This window comes from Euprymna scolopes, chromosome 1, assembly GCF_053919585.1.
Source record: "Euprymna scolopes isolate OS-2025 chromosome 1, ASM5391958v1, whole genome shotgun sequence".
Classification (NCBI taxonomy): domain Eukaryota; kingdom Metazoa; phylum Mollusca; class Cephalopoda; order Sepiida; family Sepiolidae; genus Euprymna; species Euprymna scolopes.
The window spans coordinates 152,443,772-152,466,533 of record NC_136482.1 but is presented as its reverse complement, the minus strand read 5'-3'; the positions used below and the strand labels follow the sequence as shown (position 1 = coordinate 152,466,533).

General features: G+C 33.7%; 1 protein-coding gene across 1 annotated transcript in view; it reads right to left on the bottom strand.

Annotated features, from left to right (window-relative positions):
• LOC145276721 (E3 ubiquitin-protein ligase RNFT1-like) overlaps positions 1-19,184 on the bottom strand; it is an 89,371-nt gene extending 70,187 nt beyond the window's left edge. Inside the window, exon 1 of the mRNA XM_080127934.1 lies at positions 18,797-19,184. The gene's annotated coding sequence lies outside the window, so the exon portion shown is untranslated. The remainder of the gene's footprint in view (positions 1-18,796) is intronic.
• Between the last annotated feature and the right edge of the window lie 3,578 nt (positions 19,185-22,762).

Genomic DNA, 22,762 nt, shown 5'->3' with positions numbered 1-22,762 from the left:
AGAAATGATATGAGAAGGATATATAATGGATGTATGAATATTAAAGACAGGCTTAGTCTTGATGGCCTCAGAGGAAAATTAAATCTGGACAATGTAGAGAGTTGAGAGCAGAACAGGAGACTTTAATGGTATGGTCACACTAAAAGAATTGAGGAGTAGTTGGGTCAGTAGATATAGAACAATTATGGTAGCAGCTTCAGTTCACAAGGGAAATGTTCAAAGCCAAGGAAATCATGGGAAGAAAGTGATAAAAATGGACGGGAGAGGAAGAGGGATAAATAATGACCTGGCCAGAGAAGAGTTATTCTGGAAGACAATTTCTTGTTGCCACATCTGGGCAGGAGCTGCTAGAAGCAGCTTACCCTGCCTTGACAGAGTTCAAAATAGACTTCGTAGCTTAGTGGGGGATGCTCTTTTCTCTTCCCTGCAACCTCTCTCCCACAGAAGAGAACTTGCGAGCATGTCTGTTTTATCATTATTTTCATGACAAGTGCCCAGCTGAGCTTCAATCTATGGTCCCCCCTCTCCAAACTTTCATGAGAAACACTCGTCTAGCTGAAACCACTATCAATAATTTTCCCCACTCTTTATATGTGCCGAAACCTAAATGCAGATTCCATGAACAAAGCTTCTTTCTTAGAACTGCATGCCTGTGGAACTCTCTTCCAATTGCCTGCTTTCCAGCTAACTACAATCTGATTGCCTTCAAGTCCAACGTAAACAAGTTCTTGACCGTGCCCCTAAGTAATCCAATTTACAAAATTCCCACTATTTACGTTTATTACGCTATAATCACATCGACTAATGTATACCCATTAACCTTTATCCTCGAGTGGCTTCCAGGCCTTGATAAGTGGTGATTCCTGTGTAAAAAAATTAAAAACAAAAAAAATCATCTAATACATGCCAGCATGTACACAGAATAAAGATGATTTAGGAAGTCCAGTGAAATCACGAATCGAAATACATAACATTTTATTGGTTGTTCACAACTTATTACGGTTCAAATTACAAATAGCAGATGCCATGGAGAAACTTTTAGCTTTGTCTACTATCTTGCAACTCTGTTTAAATGGATGAATACATTCCTTTGTGATGTTCCTATTTACTTGCCTCGCCACAAGGGCAGAGTTAGACACACGGTCAGCTTTTAATACGGGGAAAATCCAGCTCCCAAAATGGGGCACTCTGGATAGCAATAAAAATTTAAATTAACCTCAGTCCTGCAGAATTTCTCCTTCACTGACAGAACAGAAAAGATGAAATATAACGTCAGAACAGATACTATCCAGTGCGAACAAAGACCCCCTCCCCCCCCCCCAAAAAAAAGATAGTAGTATTCATAGAGTTTTAGAACCTCAGAATATAGACGATTCATCTTCTTGTATATAATAAGGGAGGTGCAATTTTTCCCCTCTGGACCAAAATACCGTAGGTTTACACCAACAGATGGCACATAAAAGTTTATTATGTTTACACTATTGGCCATTACCTTATATAACTATAGAACTCCATTACAGACATTATTCCGTAAGATTAAATTATTACATTTATTCCTAGGAGCGCCATCTTCATCACCGTTATAACGTACAGAGAAAGCAGCTCAAACTTTTACTCTCTATTCGATAAAACCTTACAACCCCATTCTAACCCTTGTGCATTTATACATTTTTCTCCTTTCCTGGGTCTACTCCGTCATTAACTAACTTGTGAATTCACACACATCACCTACTGTTAACGCTTTTACCTTACACAAACAAGGATTTCTCCCTTTTCCACCCCTTGAAATCTCATTGGTTGAGATCTGCATATTCGGTCATTCCCAAATGAAAGAAACATTCAAAAACGAACATTCCAGAGATTACAACAAACATGGCTTACATGTTAAATAACCCGATTACAAACTTCGGAATCTCGGAAAAAGAAAAAAAAAATTTTTGACTCTCACTTTAACACGATAGCATGTGTGTTCTTTTGTGTGTCATGCTTTCCGGCAAATTTCATTGGTTGAGATTTAATTCCGGAATACACATTTACGAACGCTCCAGGCAGTATTCGATTAGCGTGTTCTCATGTCTATATTTGTTTTTAATTCTATAAAATTTAGGGTTTTATCTTTCTGGTAAACGCAAAAGTTAGGAAATAATTCATTTTAAGTTATTCCGTAGTAAAAAACAATAAATTTCTCGGACGTTTATTTTTTTTTTAAATCACTACTTTATGTTGTTTTTAACGGTCATGCTTACATTATTAAATAGAGAAAAATAAATAACTCACCTCTTTTTTATTATTTTATCCTTTTTTATTGTTCTACACGCTATTGTATTAATATATAGACTTATTTTACAGTTTTATTCCATGGCAAATGCTCGTCTGAGCTCCAATCTCTCGTCCCCCCTCGCTAATCTTTCACGAGAAACACCCGTCTGGTTGAAACTACTCAATAATTTTCTCCACTCTTTATCTGTGCCTAAATCCAAATGTAGATTCCATGAGCAAAGCTTCTTTCTTAGAACTGCATGCCAGTGGAACTCTCTGCCGCTTGCCTGTTTCCCACCTGACTACAACTTGGACGTCTTCAAGTCCAATATAAACAAACTCCTGACAAACCGCCCCCTTAAGTAAGACACTATCAAAACTCCCAATACTAAAGATTACTACAATACTATCTCATTGATTACTGTACACGCAAAACCCTTATCCCTGAGTGGCCTTCGGGCCTTGATAAGTGGTGACCCCCATGTAAAAAAAAAAAAAAAAAAAAAAAAAAGTGCTAGAATAATATGATGGTGTTTCTGTTCATGCTGAACGCCTACAGAATGCCCAGCAGCAATATTTTACATATAAAAGATGCCGCTGTGGAATTTCCACAGTTCCCGCTAGTTTAAATTATTACCAGTACTATTTTCATTAATATCTTACTAACATCACGAGGGAACAAATTAGTTGTTTTATTGATTATTTGCTATTTTACGAACTAGAAATTGGAGATTCATACTTTCCTTGCTGTTTACATTTAATTCATTTACAGTGACAAATTATTATTATTCATATTTTTTATTTCAGTAATAAAGTTAAGTGACACATCATTAGTGATTATATTTTATTTTAGTAATAAAAGGTGACGAGACAGCAATTCGTTTTTACTAAATGGTTATTACAGACGCTTTATAAAAACATTTCGTCTCATTTTGTTTACAAGTTGCCGATTAGATTTTTTAGTTTACAAGTTTGTTTATATTATAAATGCTTCAAACTTTAAATGGCAAAAATATTTTTTTTTTTTTTTGAATACTACTACGGACGCACACGTTATTTAACAAATAAAAAACAGGTAAATATGAAGATGCTTTCCACCTTCGACCAATCTTTTAAAATTAACCCTTTTATAGTTTTTTTTTTTTTTTTTTTTTTTTTGCGGGATGTTGAAAACAAAAAAACATGTTTAAAATTCCGCCAAACAAGTAGTTTCAAAAATATTTTAAAAAAATGTTAGTTTCAAAAAAGTAGGGGGATCACTTGTACATGATAATTTAACGTACAATAAGCACCCACTTTATGGCTATCTTTTGTTGGGGGTGGGGGTCAGCGTTCAATGAACAAAATTTCACGTAATCGGCGCACCCACCTTTTTTGTGGGAGAGGCTAAAAGGCATTAATAATCGATTTGATGTGCATCTACAATAGACAAAAAACAAAAGGGGGGGGGTGCTCATTTTTTTCTTTCTTTTCTTTTCACACAGGAATTACCACTTATCAAGGCCCAGAAGCCACTCGAGTATAAGGGTTAATGGGTATACATTAATCAATGTGATTATAACATAGTAAACATAAGTAGTGGAATTTTTGTAGGTTGGATTACATAGGAGGATGGTTCATCTTCCAGCAAATTTTGTGACAACCCCACCCTCAGACACAAAATTGGGTGTCTATTCCGAAAGCCATTTTTAACATAAGAAAGGTTGGGGGGTTGACAAACGACAAAAACAACAGCCGTATTTTAAATTTTTATGCGGAGGGGGGGGGGGCTGCATGCTACCACTGGGCAACGCCAGTTAACGGGTCCTGCTAATAATATATATACATTTCATTCTATGATCAAATAAACACCCATTCACACTTTGTCATGTTCTCTATTGAATGTAGGACGTCATTTTTATAACACCTGAAATCGGAAAGCTTGCTAACCGCATCAAGAACATTACTGCAATATTCAATCAAACCTCTATAAATAATGATGCTATATATTTGTAGTCATCGACATACAGTCCTGTTTCGTTGTATCACAACTCATCAGTGCCGCTAGACTAGCACCTCTCCCAAGCCGAGGATTGAACCTAGAACCATTGTGTTGACAGTCAGCAGTTCTACCGATCGACCCACAGGAGCGGCGCCTGTAAATAATTTCACCAAATGTCTATTTAAACAAACATCCGTTCACCACTTTTACAGTGCCCTAACCGCTTTGTTTATAAACAAAGGGAGAGCGTCGCATTTTTCAGCCAATTAAGTAGCGGGTGAGATTACTTACGACAGTGCTCTACCCAAAGAGGGGACACAATATATGACCTCAGGATACTGGCCCTAGGATACAGTTTTGTCAGGTTACAGTATTTGCCCCACCTTACGGTGTTATTTATGTTATTTGATTATATACATGTTTATTATATACTGTACTGTATTTTGTTACTAATTTTTAATATGGATTGTATAAATTTTGCTTAGGCCCCGCCATACAGCGATTTCACCTTATGATCCAAACCCCAGAACAGATTAATGCTGTATCCTTGAGTTCTACTCTCTGTGTGTGTGTGTATATATATATATATATATATATATATATTGGTACATTTAGGCAACATTTTTTCAACCCAACAGACATCAAATACAATGGAGATATTTTACTTTATGATTCTTTTTTTTTTTTTTTTCGATTTTCTGTATAATCCTTTTTATATCACAATCAAAGATTATAATGAAAGTTGCATGGTTATCACAAGCACTTTTGATTCGACTGTGAATCATCTTCAGGTGGAATTCATGGAGTTGATGAGGTGGAAGTGAATAGAAGCGAAAATGGAAAGTAAAAAGGTGTAAAGTAAAATACACAATAAATTGTATCGAGTGATGGGAGGTTAAAAGTATGTGAAAAAAAAATCAATTAAAAATCAATTAAAAACTAAGTCGATTAAAAATCTGAGTTTTAAAATCAACGAGTCCATGAGCCAATATTAGCAATGCACATCATTTACGTGCTCTGTCAGACATTTTAATACATTTTCTCGAATGTGATGTTATTAATAGTAGGGTGCTTGATTCTAATATAAGATGTTTCGAGAATTTTTTTTACTTTTTTTAAATTGTTTTCGTGTTGTACAATTTTTTTTATTATCAACAAAGATTTACCTAAGATTAAATGGTGTGACATTTATGTTCTTTTATTAAATGCCGGTATAAGGCGCTGGTACTGCTTAGATGCATAGTAAGGCAGCACGACAACGTTGTCATTGTATGTCCAATGTATGCATTAGTGTTTTGTTTATTTTGGGTTGGTTGTTTTTGTTTTACGGCATATCAACTCTTTTCGGGTTATTTAATGCCGAATCCAAAGATTTTGAAGAAAATTTTTTTAATAGCATATATTTGTTGTTTTCACGTCGGTTTCTATTTAACCCATAGTTGGGACCCTAACAGATACTACCACTCCGGATCAGAGTGGACCTGGGAGCGATGGTAATTAAAGGGTGGCTCCACACTCCCCAAAGCCCACAAGCTGGGGCCTCATCACTGGATATAGTTTAAGGTCATATTTAGGACCCCCATTGAGGGACTTTTACCCTCTGGAGGGGGCAGTCGGCGTATTCTAATGCCCCACCGACAGGGCCGTTTATTTTTGGAGTTACATTCTCCTAGAAGGCATTTGAACTTATATACAACATTGGTTTGCTCTAATGTTTTTATAGCTGGAAGTTGTTTTTAACCACAAGGTTTTGAGTTCTAAACTTCTTATAATCTAGAATATAAATCTCACCTATCTATTTAAATGTATGTATGTATGTTTGTATGTTTCGCAAAAACTTTCAACAGAGGCAACAGATTTTCACAAGATCAGTATCGTTTTGAAGCTCAACCCTTTGGATGACAAACTGGCCAAAAACATTAATTCCTTCACCCTAAACTTGGCCGTTTTGTACAAGGAGGGGTCGATTTTTTTCACCGACATTTCATCACCGTTCGATTGACTTCAGTTAATTTCCACACTTTGACTTCCAGTCGTGACACGGAGACTGGCTAAGACGTCAGATTTTCTTTCAGTTTTTTTCCTGCCTTTGTGGCATGGGTTCGAGCCTGCCTGCCTGCCTACTTTTTTTTTTTTTTTTTTTTTTTTTGCTCAAAAAACACCGCCAAACACCCGGGCAACGTCAGGTACCCAAGCTAGTAAATAATAAATTTAATTCTACTGTTTCTATCAACAGAAGTATCTATGGAGGATGCTTTTAATTTCCTTTTCTTCAACTCTAAAATTTCGATGTATTTGTTTTTGGTAAATATATATACTAGGAGTTCAGTTCGGCTTTGCTTGGGCCCTATGTACTGTTCATAACTTTATGTGCATAAATATGTACGGTAATGCCTTTCTATATAATAGGCTTCCTTAACTACCATAGAGAGAAGTTGGTAGAGACCGCAGAGGTTGAATTTTTTTTAAAACTTTGACCCCAATTTTGACCCCTTAACATTTGTTTTGAGCTCAAATTAAATTGTTTGACCCATGTTCAAGTAATCTACATCTAAAATTTCAAGTGCTTAGACCCAAAATTGGTGGAGGAGTTTGGTAGAGACTATAAAAGGTCAACTGTCAACTTTGACCTCTTGGCAGCCAAATTTTCGCCCCAAAAACTGATTAAAAAGCTTTCTGCATGTCTGAATATCCTTTATGTAAAATTTCAAATTTTTAGACCAAAAATTGGCTAAATAGTTTGCTAGAGACCGCAAAGGTCAAATTTTTTTTTTTTAATTTGACCCTAATTATGCCTTCTTAGCATTTATTGTTTTGGGCTCAAATCAAATTATAAAGTTAGATCCATGTCCAAGTAACCTATATCTAAAATTTCAAGTGTTTAAACCCAAAATTGGCAGAGGAGTTTATTTGGTAGAGTTCTTAAGGTCAAATCGTTGAACTTTGACCCCTTAACATCCAAATTTCTGGCCAAAAACCGATTAAAAAGATTTTTGCAAATCTCAATACCCCTTATGGCAAATCTTGTGTCTGTAGACCGAAAATTGATAGAGTTATTTGGTAGGGAAATGTATACACACACACAGACAGACACATACATTTACACTTTTATAGATATATAGATATAAATATAGTCACTGTCCACAGACAACTTGAAAGATTTAATGGACCATGTCATCCTTTTGCTACTTCAGCATTTATTACATCATAAAGGATCTTGATATTTTCAACTTGTTTTAGTTGATTACATCATCCTTGTGACATCATCCAGTGAGCACCTACCATAAAAATGATTTAGAGAAAAACTAATGATGTCACTTTATGAAAAAGAACATTGTAGAAAAGAAAAGAGATCATTCCCCACTAGATTTCAAAGTTGGTTTTGTACTGTCAAGGAAGGAAAAAAGTACTCTGAATGGCACCTCCCTAAATGTGACGACAGTACTCAATCACAGAACATACCTGACTCTTTTACAGGTAAAAAATTGTGTCAGGAGTGAGGTACTTTCTGGGGCGGTAGAATGATCCAACCAATTTTTTCAGTGACCTTAGCAATCGATTTGATGAAAGTCTTTCATTTCAGACCTGGAATGAAGATCAGTTTTAGGAGATTATCAAAGCAAAGGGCTTCCTCAAGGGTAGAGCCATTCATTTTAACTAAGACGAAACGAGAATTAGAGTGTTGGTGGTGAAAGGATAGAAGCTTTGTTCTAGAAGTATTAAAAATAAGCCACTTTCCCCCCCCCATTGCGCCAAGTACTTCAGGTCGCAAGAAGAAGAACCAGAAAGATTCTGATCATCGATTCTTTGAAATGCTACCGTATATGGTCGTGTCATGTGCATAGATTTCAACAAAAGATCTCAGAAAATGATTAGGAAAATCGATAAATATGAGGAAGAAGATTGGACCTAGAATGGATTCTTGAGGCACACCTGCATTGATACTGTTTGGATTCAGCTTTTGCCCATTAACAACTGCCCATTTAAAGTTCTACTAGAGCAAAAGGATTTGATGGTTGAAAGCACATACCATTAATAGCCTTTCCTCCCAAACTTATTGCATGCTAAGTTACTATTTTCAGTGATGACAATTTATTTTTTGTTTTCTAGCATCACACTCAAACTAAACGCCTTCTTAACAATACCAGACCAAGTTTCTGATATACCGGTAATTTCCGAAAATGCTATATACCGAATTACCGCGAAACATGTATTTTTTCCGACCACATGTTTTTGTGTTGTCAGGGAGCTAAAAATAGCTACCCAATCGCTGCTTAGCCTCAATTTAGCGCAAGCCTAACCTTCTGCAAATGGCTTCCTTTGTTTTTGCGGAGTTATGAGTTGTTTTGTAGGCTAAAGTAGCCATGAAGTAAAATAGTGACGAACCAAGAACTTCGACAGGTAAAAGAGCGAGATCCAGGAGTTTCATGATGCAACAAGTACTGGATAAATTGACAAATTCTGATTCAGACGAATTTGATCAGGAGTATGTGTCTGAATCCAGGAACACTAGTGACGATGAATATATTGATGAAGGAGAAAGTGATGATAATTCTGATGATGCAAATGGGCCTGTGCATCAACGAGGGCTCCACCTGTTGGACGAACTGGAACATGAAGGCTGAATGCTGGCAGCAAAAAGTTACTAAATGAGTTTAAACTTTTTTCACAATCTTGCCCAGGAGGCCAGGCGCAGGGGTAAATTAGGTTCAGTAGCTAAGGTCTGGTAGGGTTAAGGTGCATGTTTGGTTCGTCTTGCTATATGGTTGTGAAAGCTGGACTATCTGCCTCAAAATACAAGAACGCATTAATAGTGCAGAAATTTGGTTTGTGAGACAAATGTTAGGGATTGTTTGGAAAGATCACATTTTTAATGGACTAGATTTGGATGCACTAAAAAATACTGATGGAAACTTATGAAAAGACAAATGATGTTCTTGGGACATATTTATCGTCAAAGAGGCATAAAACATTTCGTATTGACTGGTAAATCAATCACCCATTTTAGAACCACTCAATATTTTTAGGCCAAAAATTCTGCGAGTTTAGCCTTCTTTTCAGAGATTTTAAAAAGCAAAATTCACAAAAAAGCTAAACTGCTTAAAAAAGTGACTCAAAATAAAATGTCTTTAATATCAGGAACTGAATCTGACAGATCACCGTTTGCTACTGACTTTGATTCACTTTCTCTTGTTTTCTCACATTTGGATTAATAGTTTCATTTTGGTTGTTATATTCACAATGTTTTTAGTCAATGAAACGTCCAGTCTTCATGGTTGACAGGATGAGAACAATGTATCGTGTGGATTAAATAAAGGATTCAGTTTAACAAGAAGCTCAAGGTTACATCGGCTGAAACATTGTGATTACAATCCAAATTCAGAATCTTCATCTATAAATTTGGAAACATTAACATTGTTTAATTTTATTGCTTTTGGCTGTAAAATATAGTCTGTAAAAAAAGAAAAACAGATTTTTCTGTTTGTTTTTCTTCTTTCCACATGACACTGATGATTTGTATCGGATTTAAGTCAACCACAGAAGGTTGTTCCTATACAATGAAACTGCTGGTTCGTCTTTGGAATATGTACATATAGTTTATATATATATATATATATATATATATTATATATATATATTATATATATATTATATATATATTTTATATATATATTATATATATATTATATATATATTATATATATATTATATATATATTATATATATATTATATATATATTATATATATATATATATATATTTTATATATATATTATATATATATTATATATATATTATATATATATTATATATATATTATATATATATTATATATTATATATATATTTTATATATATATTATATATATATTATATATATATATTATATATATATATTATATATTATATATATATTTTATATATATATTATATATATATTATATATATATATTATATATATATATTATATATATATTATATATATATATATATTATATATATATTTTATATATATTATATATATATATATATTATATATATATTTTATATATATTATATATATATATATTATATATATATTTTATATATATATTATATATATATTTTATATATATATTATATATATATTATATATATATTATATATATTATATATATATTATATATATATTATATATATATTATATATATATTATATATATATATTATATATATATATTATATATATATTATATATATATTATATATATATTATATATATATTATATATATATTATATATATATTATATATATATTATATATATATTATATATATATATTATATATATATTATATATATATTATATATATATTATATATATATTATATATATATTATATATATATTATATATATATTATATATATATATATATATATATTATATATATATATATATATACACAAAATAAAATAAAAATTACAATTAAATTTACCAAAATGATGAAACTAAAGTATATTATAAATATTCAAGAATTAATATTTATAAAGTAATCTCAACCAGATGTAAAAGCTCAATAAAACCAAGTAGGAGATAGCGCTTATAATAGAGCCGTGTTAAAAGCTTTTATTTTTCTTTTATTATTATTGGAAATTTTCCCCCTTTTCCTTGTACATATTTGTGAATTATTCCACGGATTTCGGCCTTTTTTATTATTTTGGACCATCTTCCAATTACGCAGTTTCCTTGGATTTTACTTGTGTGAATAGAAAATTAAATTAATTTTCTTGGACTTACATTTTTGAATTTTACCATCATTGGATACCTTATCTTTCACCTGACTATCTATTTACGCGAAATCACCTTTTTCTTCGCCCTATTGCCTCTGCTTCACTTTTTGTTATCAAGTAAGATCTTTGACTTACTTGCAGTGTCATCAAATACTTTTGTATGCAAAATCCCATCCCTCATTTTGCTAATTCCTACTGTCTGATGAGAAGGAAAGTATTTCTTCCAAACTCTGCAGATTAAGGACTATCCACTTATTAAGCGTTTCCTTTTCAGATTAAATATGTTTTTAACTCTTTTTCAAAGTGTTTTTTTAACATGTTTTATTAACTATTTGCTTATATATATAGTATTCATTTCCTGGTTTAAACTAAAAAATTTTTGACATTTATTTGTGACTGCAATTTTTGGTTGTTTTGTTTTACAGCATATCAACCCTTTTCAAGTTATTTAATGCTTAATCCAGTTACTTTGAAAAAAGTATTCATGTTGCATGCAGTTATTTTGTAGAAGGTTTTTAATCTTCAAGCTCTTAGTATCTTCAATCGCTAGTTTGTAGTGTTTAGTTTGGTTGTTCTATAGTGGATTTTATCATTTTTGTTTCCTGCCCTGCAGAACATGAATGAGTTTTGCAATGGGAGAGGGGAAAAAGGTTACAATATTAATGTTTGGTACATTTTAAGTTAGAAAACCTGTCAGGAAGCGGGGGGGGGGGGATGATGGGAAGAAGGAAAAGGTTGGTTGCTGTTTTTATTTTTGGTTGTGCAGAATATAATCAAGTTTTGCAAAAGCAAGTAGAAAAACAACAGGCTTCAATGTTAGATGCATTTTGTCTCAGGAAGCCAATATCTTGAGACAGCCTGATCTGGTAGCACCAAGACTGCAATCTTTGTTAATTTTATGGCCATTCTACATACTTAATTTCTTACAATCGCCTTGACTTATTTTCCTAATTAGAAAGAAAAGAATGGGTGCAGGATTATTTACTAAACCTTGCTTAGCCTGAAATTGTTGAAAGTTTGTTTTTTTTTTTTTTATATATTACTGCGTCTCGAATCAAGGCATAATACAAATTCATTTAATTTAAAACAAGATTTTAATTTTTTATTTACAAGAATTTGGGGCACTTGTGCAGTTTAATATCCCCAAGCAAAAAATATTCATTCTAGGAGAGTTCTGTCCATGCAAGGGAAGAGTTACTAAAACCCCACCCTCTTCCCATGTTAAGAGTATTTTTCTAAATTTGTTTGGGGATGTTAAACTGCACAAGTGCCAAGTTTTAATACAACTCAACAGCAATTTAATTTGTGAAACTAAATTTTATACAATTGGTTAATTCTAATTTCAAAATATTTTTCTCTATTCTTCTGAGATAATTCTAATCAGAATGCGATTCCAAAATAAAGTCAAACCAATGTTGTTTTCATCAAAGATGTGGCTGCACTGATCAAATCTTTACTCTATGAAAAATTCTCAAACATTATTGGTGCTTCCAGCAAAAGACAGTTGTCAGTTTCCTTGATTTTGCTGTTGTATCTGACTATTAATCATGGTGGTTTCTGGAAGGTTATGCAAGCGGGTAATGTTCCACCTAAGTTTCTCAGTTATCTTGAGTCATACTTCTGTTTGACACGATCCCACATATGCATGTATGGTGAGGTTTTGGAACCCTTTGAAAATCAATCTAGTATTTGGTAAGGATGTGCGTTTTTGCCAATACTTTTTAATTATTGGATGCCTTAAAAGTTGTTGGTCGCAACTTTGCTGCCAAGGACTTAGACGACACACAAATGATATCACACTACTTGGGTGAAACATTTGCCGATCTCAAGTCTTCCATCATAGATTGGGATGAAAATAAATGTATCGAAGACAAAAATACTCGCTGTTGGCTTTGCCTCAACAAGAAAAACAACTATTGTTCTTAAGAGTGATGTTTTTTTAAGAGGTTGCTGATTTCAAATGCTTTGATGCCATCATCACATCCATGCATCAAGGTGAATCTGACATCAAAGTGTGAATTGGCCTTTTGCCAACTCAATTCCTGTCTAATCAAGATCCAAGATAAGGTGTATTATCAAAGGAAGGATCTACCAAGCACTAGTACATACTTTTATGGTAGAAATTACATACAAAGCACTAGTACATTCTTTTATGGTAGAAATTACATACAAAGCACTAGTACATTCTTTTATGGTAGAAATTACATACAAAGCACTGGTACATTCTTTTATGGTAGAAATTACATACAAAGCACTGGTACATTCTTTTATGGTAGAAATTACATACAAAGCACTAGTACATTCTTTTATGGTAGAAATTACATACAAAGCACTGGTACATTCTTTTATGGTAGAAATTACATACAAAGCACTGGTACATTCTTTTATGGTAGAAATTACATACAAAGCACTGGTACATTCTTTTATGGTAGAAATTACATACAAAGCACTAGTACATTCTTTTATGGTAGAAATTACATACAAAGCACTAGTACATTCTTTTATGGTAGAAATTACATACAAAGCACTGGTACATTCTTTTATGGTAGAAATTACATACAAAGCACTGGTACATTCTTTTATGGTAGAAATTACATACAAAGCACTGGTACATTCTTTTATGGTAGAAATTACATACAAAGCACTGGTACATTCTTTTATGGTAGAAAGTACATACAAAGCACTAGTACATTCTTTTATGGTAGAAATTGCTGGCTAATAAGAATGAAAGATTTTAAGTGGAAACTTTCAATCATTGCTGTCTGCATTGCATCGTTATTGTCAAATGGTAACACTTTCTCAAATAACTTAGTACGTTCCTGCTGCAAAATTAACTCTGTTCAACAAGTCATCCTTATCAAATGTCAGTACTGGATGAATTACATCTTCTGTTGTTAACTGATCATCAAACACTGACTGAGATGGTCTGGTCATGTGGCTTGCATGGAGGACACTAAACTGCCAAAACAAGTGCTCTTCAGTCAACTAAATGCAGGAAATCGACCCAGTGGTTGTCCGCTACTTAGATTCAAAGATCTGCTGAAGAAATCTCTAGATGATGCCAATCTAGATCCAAACACCCTTAAAGCCTCAAACAACAGACACGAATGGAGGAACAGAATCAAAGTAGGTACAAGCCAATTCGAAGAAAATAGAAGAGCAAATCTAATAACCAAGTGGCAACAAAGGGCCCTTAGAGCCAATTAACTGCAACCCCCCCCCCCACAATACAATGTGACGAATGCCCCTGACTATTCAGAGCCCAAAGTGTTTTTTCCAACTACAAAAGAACTCACCATCCCGATAATAACTAAAATTCTTATGAAACTCATAAAACTTTCTCTTCTGCTTCTTTTCTGTATTGAACTTGGGAACTATGATATTTCAAAACAAATGCATGCCGGCGACGATAACCTCTGTTGTCAACTGGGGAGGGGGGGGAGCGTCATCTACTAAGCAAATGCCCCAGCTTCCTTGCAAGGTTGAAAACACATGATGAAAAAAAAAAACAAAAAAAAAACATTAAAAATTGGCTGATGATGGTTAAAGCTGACTTGGAATCCAACCTGGACACCTGTGTCTACAGAGTTCACCATTAGAACAGCTAGTGACTAGAGATTATCCAATTATTAAATTCAAATCATCAGGCTTGGTTCGTCTTTTTGATGGATGCAGTGGTGACAATGGATAGAGCCTGCTGAATGCTACTTCATGTATAAGTTACACCTCAAACACCTTATTTTGACATAAACTGTCTTAGTAGAAATAAAAACATAAAAGATAAGTTATATCAGACGCCATCATGTATGTGAAACACTGAAATCAAAATTATGTTTGGAACCCTAGAAAATGACCTCCAATCTGTAACTAAATGGGAATGTAAATGGATAGCAAAATTTAATGCTACTAAGACAAAGCTCCTTTCCTTGAACAATTACATTAAACCATTTTCCAACCACCAATTGACATGGCTAATAATAGCACTCCACCTGAGAGTTCATGATTCAAACTCCCTGATCTAACATTCACAGGCAACATGAATTGGAACAAATACATAAAAGACAATGCCAAGGCTGCTGCAAAGAAGGTGGCTTCTCTCTACCATGCTAGAAACCTACTCACACCTGCAAAAGTCACCATTTGCCCATGCATGGTATATTGTTACATATCTGAGCTGCTGCATCTACCACTCGTCTCAAAAAAAAAAAAAAAAAAGTCTCCAATCTAATGGGTCCTGCACTATTGGTCAAGCTCCAACCTGTCCCATCGCCGCAATGTTGCATCTCTGTGCTTGTTTTACTAGTACTTTAATGGAATGTGCCCCAACAAACTCATAGCATTCGTGCCTCCTCAACATTAATATCCCCCAACTAACCCGACAAGCAATAAGATTTCACCCCTTCACTGTAAAGGTCCCCACCATCACCAGCGATCCTGCCATTTAACAGCATTGGCGAACATGGCTCTCCAATGCGGGCGGCTATCCATAGCCCGAAACAACTCAACTTTTATTTAATTGGAATTCATTATTGAGATGAGTATTATTTATTTATTGCGGACGATTATCCTCATCTGTTTTAGTTGTTTCACGACATCTCAGCCAACTATTCATCTGGCCTTTGTCAGGTCGTAACCACAATGGGATAGGAACTCTGAATTTCCTAACTGCATCTTCAGCCATTACTACCTTCCATAGTAGTCGTTTCACCACATTTTGGCCAAATAAGCCTCTGGTCGGCTTTGGGTAGAATTGAAACCGCTATTCTTCAGGCAATGCTTATGTGGAACCGTAGGTTTCAATCCTATCCAAAGCCGATCAGAGGCTTAGTTGGCCAAAACGTGGTGAGATGACAACAACTATGGAAGGCAGTAATGGCTGCGATGCAGTTAGGAAATTTGTCATTCCTATCCCGTCATGGTTACCACCTGATGAAGGCCAGAGGAATGGTTGGCCAAAATGTTGTGAAACTACAACTAAGAAAGATGAGAATAAATAAATAATAAGCTCAACTTTTGACACTTATCCAGTCCAATCGATCAAGTTGGACATTAAAGTACATCTTGGTCGACCTTGCTTTTTCAAACGTTGCATTAAAAACCGAGCACCTCCTATAAACATTAAAAAAAATTTTTTTTTTGATAATGTGATAGACTTTCCATTGGATAATAATCTGCTGAAAACGACGAAAATAAAAAAATATAGAGGGGAAGAATACTGCTTCCATCGTGCGTCCATTAAAGAAACCGAAACTCACAGGAAGTTATATTACGAACAAAGTTTAATATCAGAAACTGAGACTGGCAAAACATTGCAGGTGAGCGTACCAGAAAACGAAATGAGATCAAATTGACAATTGGCCTTTTTTTTTTTTTTTTTTGGCTTGAACTTTGCGCTTTTCAGATTAATTTGTTATGTTTTATTTTTTTAAATTTAAAAAACATTTGAAAAATAATAATTAAAAAAACATTTGAAAAAATTAATTATTTTCCATGTTTTCTTTTGTTGTTGTTGTTGTTCTTGCATTTATTCTACCTAAGTAGAAAATAAAATTTGTTTAAATTGTTTCTTTTAGAATTTCCGAGTTGTCAATTTGGTCTCATTGCGTTAGTCTCATTTCGTTTTCCGGTACGCTCGATCTGACTTTTTGATCACCCGTCTGGTCCGCCATATCAGAGAATTATCGTTAGTTATTTAGAGACATACACATTTAAATCATGATTTTCTCTAGTCTAGATGAGTGCAGTAAATAAACTTTTAACTCGAAATGACCCCTAATGTACTAATGTATAACGTAAGACACACAAAAGAAACGTTTATAATGCGTACACAGCTTTATTTTCTCATAGAACCACCGACCGCTTTCAATGGATTTTACCCATTTTTCGATCCTTGAGTCATTATCTTGCCGTAAGAGGGTAACAAACACTTCACTGTTTGAACAAGTCGCGTAATCTCTTGGATTGCTTCAAATGTTAATAGGTACTTCTACAGTTTATGAACCGTGCTATATTGTAGATAGGATTTCCTTTCCAAGTTAAATTCACTGTTTTTTTTTTATATCTTTTGTTATTAAATTGTTATGTAAAGTACAAATTATTTAAGAAGTCCCCCCCCCCTGTTAAGAATGGGGTTCTAAATAATATTTCAGCACGGTCCGTATGCTGCAGAAGCACTTGTGATTATTACCTTATATATATAAGTAATCTTACAAGTGAAAAAAAAAAAAATTAAAACGAATTAACCATAATTGATTCATTGGTTTTTTTTTTTCAATTAAGCACTCTCGAAATTAAGAAAAAAAAAAAAAAAAAAAAGATAGCAACGTTGTTTGAAACAAAACAAAAAAAAAAACATGTAAATTCGTAGCTATTTTATGACGTTGGTCACATTTTTCTATGGAAGCACATAAAGTAACAATTTGCAAAAAGCAAAACAAAAACGTCTAGAATTACTTTGGAGCTAACCTACTTAGTGTTTGCAAAATTTATAAATACAGATTTTTATGATTGCGGATGCTAAAGTAAAAAATAAAACGAAAAAGATCTACGACGTAGAAATAAATGTACCCCCCCCCAGTAAAAAACAAACAAAACAAAAAAACATTTAATGCCATTGTGGCATTGCCAATACGACAGTTTGTTTTTATAGACTTCTAATTTTCTTGGAGAAAAAAAAAAAAAAAAAAAAAAAAAAAAACACGAACCGTAATGTACGGTTTTAATATTTATGTTTTTAACAAAAGTTTTACGTTTTAAAATTACGTTACAAGACACAAACGTTTAAAAAAAAAAAAAAAATTAGTGTTAAATAACAACTAACAAAACATGAATCTTAAATTTGTGAACGTTTTCAACGTCAGAAATTCTCTTCGCTTCAAAAGACGTCGTCCACTCGTCCACAAATGCACGTTTAGATATAATCGTTTTTACATATTCCAATTTTTTCAAATGTAGGTAATAAAGTAACAAATATTCATAGAGATTTAATTTATCTCGATTATTATTATTTTTTTTAAGTTGCAAATCGTTCTTGCATCTGTGATATTTGAAGTTCTTTTTTTCGGTACTTATGCAGAATACGGACCGTGTTGGAATAATAAAAAAGTTCTCGCTTCTTCATGTTAAGAATGGGTAGAAACACATTCTTAACATGAAGAAGGGAGAACTTTTATTCTTTTTTTCTGTACTTTCACTTAATAATTAAAGTGAAAATGTGCACTCACTGATTGTTTGTCCACCCTGCAAAAGGAGGTTTATTCCGAAAGCCGTTCTTAACATGGAGAGGTTGAAAATAAGAAAATGTCTTTCGGAATTACCCCCCTCCCTCGACCTCCTCATGTTAAGAACCGGCTTTCGGATTAAACACCTCCAACCTCCCCATGTTAAGAACAGCTTTCGGAATAAACACACTTTGCAGGTTGGACAACCAGTGCAGTCAGTGCACACTGACCCAATTTAATAAACAAAATATACCGTAAAAATTGAATTTAACTTGAAAATCATATCCAAAAATAACAGTTGGCATTCTGCATCTTTTTCTAATAATAGAGTTAGTCAACAAAATATCAAGTTCTCCTAAAAATATATATAAAATTAAATCTTGTTTATATTTTGTTACGATTTAAATTGTAATTTAATTTTAAAAAAAATAAAAGCAAAAACAAAAAACGACATAAATCGAATCGTTAAAAAGGATGGCGTATTTTGAAAAGAGAATTTAGGACGCTGAAAACGTATATACACAAGCTATTTCAAATATTTAATAAAATAAAAGACAATTCTTCTTACCGCAATTAAGTCATTTTCGCTTTTAAAAGAATGGAATCAGTTCTGGTTAAAATAAAACAGAATGCTTAAGTGGATGATTTTTGGTTCGGTTGTTTTCCGGCGATGTAATGGTAAATAATAATAATAAAAAAATGTTATGGTCAGTCGGGTTGAGGTAAAATGAGGAACGACGGAAGAGGAAAATCTACAACGAAATAACTTTTCTTAAAAGAAGAACTTGTTACACAATAATGAGATTATGGACAAAATAAATCTGGTTTGACTTTTTAAAAAAAATGTTTTGTATTTAAAAATTTTAACTTAAAAGTAAAATCTATGTTTATCTCGGGTTATTTATGACAATAATCACCTCAACTCTTATTTGAGGTTCGGTTTGTAATTTCCGGTCACGTAAGAAAGGATAACTTCTTAAATAACACAAGGTACTTTTTTAATTGAGGGACATTATTTCCTCATTCACCGTCGGGGAGATTAAAATAAATAAATAAAAATAAATCAACACGTTTTCTTTAAACCAGAAAACTTAATACTTTTGTGCCTTTCATTATTACAACGATACCAGTATCGCAGTTACAACTTATTTGATAATCTTGAACTTTTCAGCTTTTAGCTGTTTCCCATTAAAACAATATTAACACAAATTTGTTATAGATTTATTACAAATTGGGGTGCAAATAGCGCAAGGGCCAAGAAGGCTGTCTGAAATTCGAGTCTCGTTTTCAGTTTGGGAAAAGTTAGGTTAGTTCGATTGATGGGGCCACGGCAAATAACATAGCCTCCTCTGTTTTGATTCGTACGGTTTTTCGCCCCCCCCCTCCCACTAAAACTTTCATCTAACAATTTAATAAACAAATATATCGTAAAAATTGAATTTAACTTGAAAAAAAGTCTTTCTTTTTTTTCAAATTCCATTTTCACCCCAAACAATGCACAGTGCCACTTTGATATAAGGAGCTACTATCGGGCCCATAAGTTGCAGGGATACTATGTAGGGAGTTGAGCAGCAAGATATCTGTTCGCATTACACTTGAACTTTTGTATGTCAGTACAGTTGGGAAAACAGGAACCCGGAAGGGAGTTCCAAATTCTAGCAGTTCTGGAGAAAGAAACTATTAGAATAGAAGGCCTTCTTACATCTAGGGATTTCTATTGTGTAGGGGTGGGATTTTGCTGCTCTTCGGGTTTCTCAGGGGTATTTCCGTCGAGGGGGTACAAGGGTTTGTAGTTTATCAGAGCATCCACCATTAAAATACTTGTAGAACAGGCGGAGGGATGTAACATTTTGTCAATGGGACAGAGACTGAAGCTTAGATGACAGTTCAGGACCTATCAGGTTGGCAACTCTTTTGAATCCTGTCCAGGAGTGAGAGACTAGTAGCAGATGCACCAGTCCAAATGTGACAACAATACTCAATACATGAGCGAATGGTGGCCTTGTAGAGGTATAGGATACTTTCAGGCATAACTTTCTAGCATGGTAATGAAAGCCCACCTTCCGCGCAGCAGCCTTGGCAATGCTCTCAATGTATCTGTTCCGTGTATTCACTGTGAACATTAGGCCGTGGAGTTTGAAAGAAGTATTTTCAGGTAATGTATTATTAGTCATAGCTGTTGGTGGTTGAGAAGATTTCTTGTAATTATTGAAGGAAACAAGCTTAGTCTTGGCAGCATTGAATGTGACCATCTATTTTTGTCCTCATTCCACTACAAATTGGAGGTCTTCCTCTAGTCTTTCTGCCATTCCCTTGGATATGTGTTCATTTGTTTTCCCCTTGTGCCTCTTATAGAGCGTGGGGTCATCAGCAAATATACTCATCTCTGAAACTATTTTATCAGGAAGGTCATTTATGAATATTAGGAATAATAAAGGTCGAAGGACAGACAACTGAGGTGCATCCGCAATTATATCATGTTGTTTAGATGTACGATCGTCAAGGACAACCTGGATTCTTCTCTTATTTAAGAAGAATTTAATTATGTTAAGTATTAGTGCAGTGATACTGTATGATCTGATTTTCCCGAGAAAACTATCGTGCTAAACCCTGCCAAAAGCCATAGATATATCTAGGGTTACCGCTCTACCCTCCCCTGCTTTGTCCAGTGTATGATATATATGTTCAAAGATTACAGTTAAAAAGTAATGCGGTAAAATAGCCGTATAAGCCCTCTAAAAAACTTGTCGAAGTAAGGAGAGTAACGTATCTTGCCTTTGGTAGCAGTTATTTCTTATATATTTGTGTCTTGGCCACTTTCGATTTGTTGTCTATGTTATTAATAACAATTGCTCTAAAAAATTTTTAACAGTTTCTTTTGGTGGTGGTGGGGAGGGGGCACAGGTAGTACCATGATGTTTAGGATCGCTCCAAAAGTCGTAAATAAAAAATGACAGGAAAAACGGGTGGGGGTGCATTAAAAAAATATTGGGTAGGGGTGGGGCTCAAAGACTGCATGGATCAAAACTAAGAGGTTATGTTATTTATTGTGAGTCGATCAAGTATCACGTGACCTAACTTTTCCCCAAACCGAAAACGAAGCTCGAATTTCAGACTCCTTTGCGCTATTTGTACCCAAATTGGAATGATTTGTATATAAAATGGGTGGATGTGTGTAAACAAACTAATGAAAATAAGGTAGTTGTAGTCGGGTGTGCTGAGAACGAATATCGCATTTAAATTTGGGGCAACTAGTTTTCACGATATTGAAAGCATACTTTTCCACCTGTTTCATGTAGTAAAATAACGCGGTGGCCATCTTGTATTTGTTACATGGAATAAATTTTTAGCATGGAGCGGGGAGTGATTTGTATTTTTAACTAAACTTCTCTTGTGAATCGACTGTTTTAATTTAAATTTTACCTTTGGAAAATATTTACTAGAAGTATGCGTATTGTATATTATATATTTATTCGAGTTTTTAGAGGCAATTTGGAATCTTTATTTTTTGTTTAGTGATTTTCTTTCTGTCCCCAAAAAATAAAAATAGACATCCATATCTTTGGTAAATTTTTGCGTGGTTTCCACCTCCACAATTTCCTTTAAAATGATGAATTAACAGGTTTTTAGGTATGCTGACAACGAATATTGCATGTAAATTTTCCACAAATAAGTAGCTTTCCAGATATTAAGTAATGTAGTTCTTTATTTTATCAATGGAGGCCATTGTTGTATGCGCAAGCACGTGCATATTTTTGAAAAGAGTGTACAGACAGACACGTCTTGTTGTTGCGCAATTTATAATTAATTTAAATATTTTTTAAATTTGAATTTCTCTCACACTTTAAAAAGTTGATTTTTTAGGTGTATTCAGATCTGTTTTGAACAAATATTGCATTTAAAATTGCAGGCAAATAGTTTTTATGATATTAAAACATTTAATATCCAATGTATTCCCTATTGTTTTCATTAGTCACCATGTTTGGTTTTGCATGAATCATCGTTTACATCTTATCTCCTGCCAGCAAGAACCATCACAGCTGTGACTAAGACAATAGCGGCTACCTCAAAAATTAAAAAATCTCAGTAAAAGACCAAAGGACACTTTGACCAGAATAATCATCATCACAACCATCGCCATCATACAGTAGTGACCCATTCTCTCTTGTTTCTTTTTTTTTTTACGTAGGAATAACGACTTATATAGGCCTGGAGGCCACTCAAGGATAAGGGTTAATGGCTATACATTAGTCAATGTGATTGTAGCATAGTAAACATAAGTAGTGGAAATTTTGTAAATTAGATTATTTAGAGGGACAGTTCATCAAGAACTTGTTTACATTGGACTTGAAGACAATCAGATTGTAGTCAGCTGAAAAGCAGGCTTACGGAAGAGAGTTCCACAAGCGTGCACTTCTAAGAAAGAAGCTTTGTTCATGGAATCTACATTTAGGTTTAGGCACAGATAAAGAGTATGGGAAATTATTGATAGTGGTTTTGGCTAGACAAGTGTTTTTCATGAAAGTTTGATGAG